The sequence below is a fragment of the Lolium rigidum genome, chromosome 6 (assembly GCF_022539505.1).
Source record: "Lolium rigidum isolate FL_2022 chromosome 6, APGP_CSIRO_Lrig_0.1, whole genome shotgun sequence".
Classification (NCBI taxonomy): domain Eukaryota; kingdom Viridiplantae; phylum Streptophyta; class Magnoliopsida; order Poales; family Poaceae; genus Lolium; species Lolium rigidum.
Genome location: NC_061513.1, coordinates 305,544,955 through 305,554,371, shown reverse-complemented (window position 1 = coordinate 305,554,371; position 9,417 = coordinate 305,544,955). Strand labels below are relative to the sequence as shown.

Sequence of the window (9,417 nt, the reverse complement as noted above, 5' to 3'; positions counted from 1 at the left end):
GACCTTTTCCACGGCGCGCGTGAAACCCCCGAGCCGCACCGCCACGGCGAACCCTAGAAGCCCAAGAACTCGAAAGGCCGGCGCCGCCGTGTGGCTCTCCCCAGCTACGGCCGCTCCTCGACCTCCTTCACCATCTGGCCGGCCGTCCTCCTCAACCCCATCTCCACCCCGCGGCCTCCACGACCACACAGGGCTGCAGATCGAACGGCTGCTGCAGGTCACGGCGTTTGACCGTGACATGCGGGAGGGGCTCGCTGCGGTGCCGGCATGGCGGCAGGGAGGCACGCAGGACAAGCCGCTGGTCGTATGCCCCGGCTGCTGCTGCCGGCGTCTTCGGGCGTCCGAAGCCCTCGAGGTTGTACTGCCGGCCACCACTACGATATGTTGCTGCCGCCCCCTGAGGTCTCTACTCCCCTTCCTGTATTTCTCTTATAAAGTTTATTTCTTTTGTCCCGTTGAAGGTGTAAGCAGTAAGAGAAAATCATATGATCTCAGGGCTTCATGTGATTGCATCTGTATGTCAGGCTCAGGAAGTATCCGAGCTAGGATATACATATGCGATCACATGCTTCAAATGGTGCTGACCTCCTAGCCTCGGCTGCTGGGGCGTGCGCCCTGCCTCCCGCTGCTCGCCCGGCGACGGCCTCGACTCTGCGTCTCGTGTGTTTATTGCATCTTTGGAAGCACAGGAACGGCAACGTCTTCAACGGCCTGTCGCCCTCCCTCCTTCTTGCCAGGGATGATGTGGTGCTCTGGCGTGCGCGACTGCCGCTGGCGAGCCGCGATGACGTCGACTCACGTTCTTCCTCCCCAATCGTTTGTGATCATTTCTTGTTTCTTTTTGAGCTCTCCCCCTTCGCGTTGGGAGATGACTCCTCCTTTCCCTCTGTATTGCTTCTACCTACGGGGCCTTCGCTCGATCTGTTGATGATCTGAAGGAATGCAAATATTCAGGTGGGAGCCTTTGTGCTCCTCCCAGTGAACAATAAAAAAAAACATGCAAGCTATTAGTGCATTTGCTAATTAGGATTAAGATTAGGAGATTAGAGTGTATGTGTGTATGAAAGGTTGTCATGGCAACTTGTGACAAACATGCACACGTATTAATGACACTAATGTGTGAATTTGTATATTTTTAATTTCTTTAACAAGTACTACCAAATGTGAGACTTTAATTGTTTCAAACTAAAAAGAAACGAATTTATTGGTATCTTGTCTAGTATAGCTAAATGGTTGTAAAAGCATATGCATCTGTCGATAGAAATTTGTATCAAACAATACAAATTTATTGTGTGCATACTACATAGGCAGTAGATTTACTGAACCTATTCTATTTTGTTTGCTGCTTAGGAATGTCCAGCGGGAAGATGAGAGGAGAGATGAAGAAAAAATGGACCTCCTATTCTGCTCGAGGCTTGTCTTTGCGGTTCCAGTGGTGCCACGGCACGCTCCTCTGTGGCTGCTGCACCTCTACCTCAACCAGGAAAGTGGTGCTGCAGCTCTGATGGCTCTGGCCTTGGTTGCAGTTGTCGTTGGCCGTCGCAAAGGTTGTTCAGGGCTCACAGGTTTCAGGTACATGGTCCTTTTTGGATGCTCTTCTGATTTATATAAGATTTATTTGGAATCCGCTGCAATAGTACATATGCTGCTGAGTCGGATTTTTAAGTTCAATACCCCCTCAGTCCATAAGAAGATGCCAAAGTTTGTCCGGATTCGAATGTACCTATGCACTAATGAGTGTCTAGATACATTCAAATTTAGACAATTTTTGACATCTATTTATGGTCAGAGGTAGTAATTATTTCAAACTGAACTGATAAGAATTTGGTTCCATAGCTAGTGTAATTAAATGGTTGTAAAAGCACACCCCATGTGCAGCTACTAATACATGTAAGCCTTCTTTTTACAAGGATGGCTAGGATGTCAAATCTTATGTACCAAGTAAAAATAGCTCGCTTTATTACAAGCTACTAGTACATGTATTTTTCTTTGTTTCAGACTAGCTGGAAAATTTAACACTCAAAGGTGTGAGTGAATGCTTTATTCTCTGCATTGCGTGATGTTTTGGTTTGTGTGGTAACTCGGGATCTCATCACTGGATCAGTATATCTAGTTGGCACCGATAACTAGATGCACCTCCACTCAACGAGCTGCTGCTCGATCCCCTATACCAGCCTAGTTGCAGGACGCCTCAAGGTTGTTGCATGTCTTCACCCATAATCTAACATGTTCGTACCAGTACACTTGCATACCTTGCATGCTTTTGCCAGCCACCAGAAAATTGTACTAACATTTTTGTTGTATCTCTTGAACTAGTTCCATATGCTCCATCAGTTGAACAAGTGGACAAGATTCTGGCTCTGTGCTTGGCGCAAATTCTTCAGTTCTACCGTGAGGTCAACGAGACGAGTAGAGCATGGAGAAGCAAATATTAAAGCAGCCAAGGTACTAGCAATTGAGTGTGCTTGCGTGCATATGGGCAAGCATCTAGTACTACCACTAGTCTTAGCTAGGTGATTTATTTGACTAAATTAGCAGCCTTCTTTTTAGCAAATGTTAACACACTAAACCTAAGTGTAAAGAATATTTACAAGACAAATTAAGGTTTGAGTCTTTTTGTTCTGATTTTTGCTATTGAAGTGATCTTGAAACAGTAGTTTAGTTGATATGTATCACTGTTCTGGTTCAGAAAATATGGGCTTAACTTGGTGGTTGGGTTCTTATTTAAGAGGGTTGTACTGTTGCTATATTCTAGCTGGTTGCGTCTGGTTGCGCCTGAGTTACGCCCCAATTCATGGAAACCTGGTCGCTGTGATGCCATCAACAGAACTTCTCCTTTATGTCAGATATTCGTTGCTTCCCTGTTGCTTTAATACTTTATACTCAGTTCAAAAATTATTCATGATCGACTAGCATAGGTTCTGTAGGAACTCATGTTTAGCTACACACACTTTCCTGGTGAGCGCTTGTCCATGTCAAATACCATCTACCAGTACCATACAAATGAGTGGTGGTCAAATAAGTTCGGATCTGAATTCCTTCTCTGAAAGTATAGTAAATACACACTCTGAACTTAGAACTGTTGTAGTGTTATTCTTTATATAGTTATCCTAGTTCCAGGTTTGTCTGGTTAGATACAGTTATACTTTCTGTAAGTGGCGTTTGTCATTGTTCAGTATAGCCTGAGGCATGTGTAGTTGAGTTGCATCTAACCAGATCATTGGCACAACTCCTAACTGGGTTACACGGGAGTTCTTTTCCTCCCAGCAAAGAAACAATCTGACCCCTTTGTGAATGCATCTATTGTTTGACTGTTCATCTCTATTGAAAATCTCTTTCTTGCTGTGGAAATACTTGCCAATTTAACCCATTTCAATTTGAATTTCAACAACAAGCTGGAGGATGATGTTATTGCTCAGAGTACTAGTTGTAGTTTACTGCAGAGGTTCAGGTTTTTAGGAGCCTGTGTCTGAACTAGTTGTCCTATCCATGTTTTCAGTTTAATGCTATAGTACTTATCATCCTAGCTCAGCGCTTCCTAACAAAGTCAGTGAGACCTTTTCAGAGAGTTCAGTAGAGTAATTTCGTATCGATATCTTTTCCTTTTTTACAAATACCATGGCCATAACTGCCGTTGTAACATGTGGTACTTGTCTCCTACTCCTCCCTCTTGTGCTCTTGATTTTCCTATTTATGAACTGCATGGCTTACGAATGTGGTGCATGAAGCAATGATTGTGTACTTTAAGTGATAGTATTGGCTAGTTATCTACAACCTATTTGGTAAAGAAAATTAACAAGCTATGTTGAGAAGCACGCTGTGAGCTTGGTAGCACTATGGTTGTCATGTGGTTGTGTTGAGGTGTTTTTCTTCTTCACAAATCCTTAGTTCCTGGATGTTTTAGTGGATTTTTGTATAGTTTGTGCTGCACTTTTTTTGACTGGATTGTGTATTTGGCTTGATGGCAAGAATACCAGTCTACCAAAGTCTTAATAGGTCTATGTTTGTCTCCTTTCACCGTTTTGGGGAAGCGATGTCATCTTGAGAATCTACTGTTCTTTTTCATTCACTTTTTTCTGGAACCATTTATGATATAATTGTTCTCTGTTAAATGTTTGAGACCTCTGTACCAATATTATGGCATTACTTTTTGCTACAATATTTTCTTTGGGATAATATTGAATCGTTTCAAAAATTCAGTGAAATTTTATTGAAGTGGTATGTGCGGATTTAGTGTAAACAAATCTGTTTGGAATGCTTTGATCTCATTCTGCATTTTTGGAAAAAAAATTGGTTAGATCTTTGGAATATTCCAGTTATTCTCTATGTGGAATGGCGCTGGGGTTGACCAAGACCGGATATATAATGCTTTTGCTAATTTGACCGAACTAGGGAGCCAGCAGTGGGTACAGCCAGGGCAATGCCCAACAATGGCTAACGTTGACACATCCCACTTCCTGAATCCCCATTACCCAGCTGAGCAGCAGTATAACAGCCGAGTCCCAGGTGGAGTGTGCTCAATGGATCAGCACCAGCATCATTACCTCCAGAACAGACACCCAGGGTCCAGTGATAGATACGCTACAAGCATGAACACAGGCTTCTACGATCAGTGGCACCAGACTCCTCCGCAGCAGCTCAGCAGCAGGACGCACCAATGGGGCTTCCAAGACTTCGGCAGGCAAACTAACAGCATCCCTCAGATGCATCCCGGGAGGGGCATGCGGCTGTCAGTGCTGCATCCGGTTGGCAGCCCGCAGATGAGCTCGCCGACCACCGGCTCCGATGTCAGTGTCACAAGCTTCCTGGTACCTCCCAGTTACCCGTACCCGCCACATGGAAATGGAATATGTTGAAGAGCGATGGCCAGTGTGGGTTTTTTTGCGCGCTTTTGGTGCAGGTTACATACCAAAACAATACAGGAAGTACACTTTGTTGGGATGAAGTTCCTTCTTTTGTTCATGCTTCTTCTGACTGATACCATTACCTGGTGGTTTTGTCTATACTCGGGTTGGCTTGAAAACTATTTTTGCAAAGTATTCAGTACAAGAAAGGGATACACGCACTAAACTCTAGGATCACTGATGACGGGAGCGCTGCATGCAGCCTCAAGCTTTTGCTGTTTTGCCGAGCTGCGGGCAGTGTCCGTTCCATTGTAATAAGCTGTAGCTGCTGTTTTGTTGAATGTTGGGAGCGCTCCATTTTGTTTCTATTTTTGCTTGAAACTTTCTGTTAGTAGCAGATTGCATGTGGTTCCTAGGTAGTATATGATATACTCCGTATGTGAAAGTGCTGAAACTTGCTGTGAACGAACCAAGGATATAGTTTGTTCTGTTTTATTGCACTCTTGGCCCATCACATTGCTTCTAAAAAACTGATGAAAAGACCTGGTCCTCCGCATATTCACATTGCTCTCTTTATATACAGGTTCTGAAAATTTACGATGAATGAATAATACATGTAGATGAAGGATATAAATTTGTGTATGCAAGTTTTCATACCGAGAACAGCATTTACAGGTTGTGCAAAAATTTAAGAATGATTTGATGCAAAATAGAATATGGTACAAGTTGAAGTCGTCCGGAGAAAAATCAGTTTTGTGATTTTTACACGGTTGACAAAATGGTCCCAAATGGGTATGCTTGGATCCATTTCGTTGACAAAATTTTAGAACTGATCACAAGCAGTAGTCGACCAGCAGTCACAGCCTCACTCCGGTCAAAGGATTTCTGCCTCTGCATCCCAATCTGTATGAATGACCTGTAGACTGAAACCAGCTTCAATCGTTGGGATAGGCGAGGCACGACAACATTCATTGAGCAAACGGCTGCAGATTGGATGTAATTCTATCCGATGCAAACCAGGCTCAAGCTATCTTTGCCAACCCAGCATGCTGCTTGCAAGTAAATATTATAGAGCAATGTTCTGGCATTCAGCTAGTTTACAACCTGCAGTGTAGCAGTTTGTTTCAATCCGCTATCAAACTCAACAGAAAAATAAAAGAAACAAGCACTTGTGAATCATGAGTTAATGAACACACAAGACCCGATGTGATGACACTCTTTTCAAGTCACAGCTGAGAAGAACACGCTCAGGTGGTACTTGGGGCTGAAACTTTATGCCTGACGAGAGGAGCGGCCAAGCACAACCATGTAAAAAAGCAAGATACAACCGAATCCAACTTCAAATAATACATGGAGAAGCACAAATTCCCTGGATTAGGACTCAAAAGCATCTTGCTTACATCAGAATTTAAGCTACATTACGACACGGTGAGATTTTTCTTCAGGTAAGACATAAGCACCGACCACACTGATGCAACGCGGCAGATTCAGTGAGAACTGCAGCAGCCATTCCTTCACCTGGAGAAACAAACTCATTATCAGCTCAGTAACATGAAAAAGAGCTCGGTAATATGTATCATATCCCTAGTTATATCTCCTAAGAATTCTGATGGTAACGACATAGATCCTTGAAGCATTTTTGACACTATAATTTGCTGGTGTGCCACAGTTGAATACTGCAACTGATGCTTGTAATAAACTAATAGCAGAATGAAATACTAATTTTCTAGGGCTTCTCCCACCGGATCACTGAAGCTGAAGCCAAAAGAAAGGGGGCAATATATTGCTTTGAGCTTACAGACTATGAAATAGCTAAACCTACCCGCAAAAAAAGGAGATACCCGCAAAAAAAGCACTAAACCAAGGGAAACTCTGCATGTCCACCATAGGCACTCACAAGTAATTTCAATACCAACACCATATTCAACTTCTGAATCATCCGGATGTCAGTTTACAATTTAAAAAGGGGCCATCTCTATCTCGGCATCACCATCATTTCAATGGTTTTCCGTGTTATTGACATGAGGAAATTCCTACAGCCAAATGAAAAGTAGTTTGCTACCCATGTCGGCAAACAGATATTTTTCCATATACTAAAAAATCAAATAGTATAGAATCAAGATATCACAAACTATACCAACAAGATCTTACCTGTTAAAACTAACAGCACATTAGCGCATCAAACCAGATAGTCATCCTATGTTCAACATTTCAGCTCCATTAAATCCGCGAGCAATTGTTGTGCCTAGAAGCATAAGGAAGTCAGGCAACTAATAAGAGTTCTGAGGAAAAGACAAATGCATATGAGAAGGAAACAGTGAGTCAATTACACACATGAGGCGACAAATATAAATTGAGCAAAATAACTCACATTGTACAGATGATTTATAAGGCACTTTTGATACTATTACTAGGAATACACAAACAAATATACCCATCTGTTTTAAAATGCAATGAATAGTCCTATGAGAGCAGTATACTTAGATATTTAATCATTAAGAATTTATCTGATAAGAACTAAGAAATGGTATAAAATTTATCTCATGTAAACTCATGGCCTAACAACAAAAGCGACCTTGGGTATTTACTTCTAAATAACTAGAGCCTGACAGACAAGAAATGCAATTTTCTTGTGCGCGACAAATGTACTAGCCTCCTACAGGATGGGTCATCAACAAGTGAACCATTTATTCATAAAGTATGGACTCAACAAAAGCAGTTTGTATAGAGTAAATTAATAACAAGAACAAAACCAACAAACATACTGGGATAGAAGAATATAACTAGCTTGAAGGTTCCAAACATGCGAACTGAGTTACTCATTTGAAACTTCATTTGGTATCTAAGGATAATGATGATAGCCATATTTAATGATACGGTTGGTAGTAAATTAATACGGCTATAATTTCGTCTATCAAGCAAAGGGCCAGATTGAGCAACCTTGGAAGTAACATATATTAAGAAATACGGCTATAATTTCGTCTAACCAGCAAAGGGCCAGTTGGTATCAGAAACAATTTATTCAAGCAATCATGTAACAGATTAGGCTGCTCTTACAATATAGTAAGGACTAAGAATGAGAAACCACCTGGTGCAAAGAAACTCTTGAAAGGAAAATAGCGAGTAATGGCAGAAGGGGTTTCATCAAGTTTCCTGAACCACATCGATTTAAGTTGAACCATGTAGGCGCTTCTGTCATAATACAAAAATACAACATCATCCTCATCATACCCCAGCAGATACAACGGAGAAGGGAGCTGAAGAGTCGTGCGCATTTCGATGGTCTTCCATGGCACCCACGTGGCAACACCATGGCCATTGATGTTCCTCTGCCACAATTCCAAGCGAGGATACGATAACGAGGCATAGCCAAGAGCGCCATCCACAGCCTGTATGATCCGATGGTTTCGGTAGGATGATATGGCGTTTGTAACGGGAGGCGCCAAGATCAGAGCTAGATTCTGTGTATCCAAATCGAGCTCTAGTATGCGATCACTCGTGGACCAGTAGAGGCAGTTGCCAACAAGGGTTGCAGGAGCATCCTCAGCAACAAAAAGATCATAAGCACCCTCTGCTGAGATGAGATTGGCCCATAAGCCAGTCTCTGAGGAGTAAACACAGGCAAGGCATTGATTGTCGCTTCTTCCGATGGACAGCAAGACCACCTTGCATGAGCTCAAGTGGCAGCCGCCGTGCACGTGCCCATGGTCACCAGCAGCGCAGAGCACCGCCCCTTTAAGGTAGCCCTCGTTTAACTCGGACGGAACGTTCACGCGGCGCTGCTCGCCGGTGATGGGGTCGCACACGAGCACCTCTGTCCGGGACCAGTTCTTGACAAGGACGAGACTGTGGCGGCAATCGAGCAGAACGTAATCCTCGCTGTTGCTGCAGCGCTCAAGGTCGAAGCGCTGAGGAGGAATGCGGTCGGGAGGGTGCAGGATGGGGGTGAACAGGATGCCCTGGCTGCTGTACGTGAAGATGCCGAGTAGGGGCGGCTTCCCGTGGTGGCCGCGGAACTGGCGCTGGAACTTGGGGTCGTTGATGAGGCCTCGCCAGCGCTTGCAGACCGCGGAGGCGCGGTGCAGGGAGGACGGCTCCGGCGGGAGACGGAGGAGGATCTCCCGGAGCATGTCGTCGTTGTCCGGCAGGGAGGCAGCCGCCGCGGGCGAGGTTACTCGGGCGCCTTCCTCGTTCGCTCGGATTTGGGGATTGAGGCGGCGCGTGCTGCTGCGGCGGGCCATTCCGGCGCACTCGTCGCCTGTGTTCATTTCGGCGCCGCCGAGCCAAGACCTAGCTAGAGGACACACGGGGAATTTTTTTTGGAGACGAAGGAAGAGTGGGGCTTCTTTATGCTTCGTGTCTTGTTCACTTGTACAATTGGGCCATGACAACCGGTATTGGGCCGGCCCGCTCGAGGACTGCATCTGCAGTGAGGAGGAACAATTTCAGTTTCGTCAGACTATTGGAGTTCAACAAGGGCGTGCCTATCACAAAGCATCACCAGTCCAGAACAATTACCTTTATTACTTCACGCTGCCAATTGTATTTGATTTTAATACATGGGCATTTCGCA

At 44.2% G+C, this 9,417-nt stretch overlaps 1 long non-coding RNA gene across 1 annotated transcript; it reads left to right on the top strand.

Moving 5' to 3' along the window:
- Positions 1-1,062: 1,062 nt before the first annotated feature.
- LOC124659510 lies at positions 1,063-2,436 on the top strand. The gene is made up of 3 exons (XR_006989609.1): positions 1,063-1,572; positions 1,999-2,196; positions 2,317-2,436. It is a non-coding gene; the product is annotated as an uncharacterized LOC124659510 (long non-coding RNA).
- Positions 2,437-9,417: the final 6,981 nt, after the last annotated feature.